Source organism: Arachis ipaensis, chromosome B09 (genome assembly GCF_000816755.2).
Source record: "Arachis ipaensis cultivar K30076 chromosome B09, Araip1.1, whole genome shotgun sequence".
Classification (NCBI taxonomy): Eukaryota; Viridiplantae; Streptophyta; class Magnoliopsida; order Fabales; family Fabaceae; genus Arachis; species Arachis ipaensis.
In genome coordinates, this window is record NC_029793.2 from 4,950,416 (window position 1) to 4,950,820 (window position 405).

Consider the following 405-nt stretch of genomic DNA (forward strand, 5'->3'; position numbering starts at 1 on the left):
AATGAACGTAATGTATATTTATATATTAACTATTATTTTTATTTACATAAAAATATATTTATGTATGTAATTACTTTAAAATGTTCACTTACTAAATAACAATAAGTTATTATTTTCTTTTCTTTTTTGTCAATTATATGCGTGTTGTGCACTTAGCCAAAAAGTTAAACTTGTTAGCTAGAAAAATATGAATAATTATACATTTAATATGTGTAAATTGTCATAGCATTTTTTCTTTATTTTAGGAAAATAAGGAAAACAATTTTTTTATGTTAGAGCAATTTTTTGTTAGAGATATAACTAATGATGTTATTTTTTTATCAGTTAAAATTTTTTAGATAAGTGATTTTATAATATAGTATTAGAATTTTATGTCTAAAAATTATAGAATTCGATCTTTAATAA

At 18.0% G+C, this 405-nt stretch overlaps 1 protein-coding gene across 2 annotated transcripts in view; it reads right to left on the reverse strand.

The window, feature by feature from the left end:
- Positions 1-405, reverse strand: part of LOC107619418 (GDSL esterase/lipase APG) — a 4,484-nt gene that overhangs the window by 1,798 nt on the left and 2,281 nt on the right. The gene's annotated exons all lie outside the window — the stretch shown is intronic.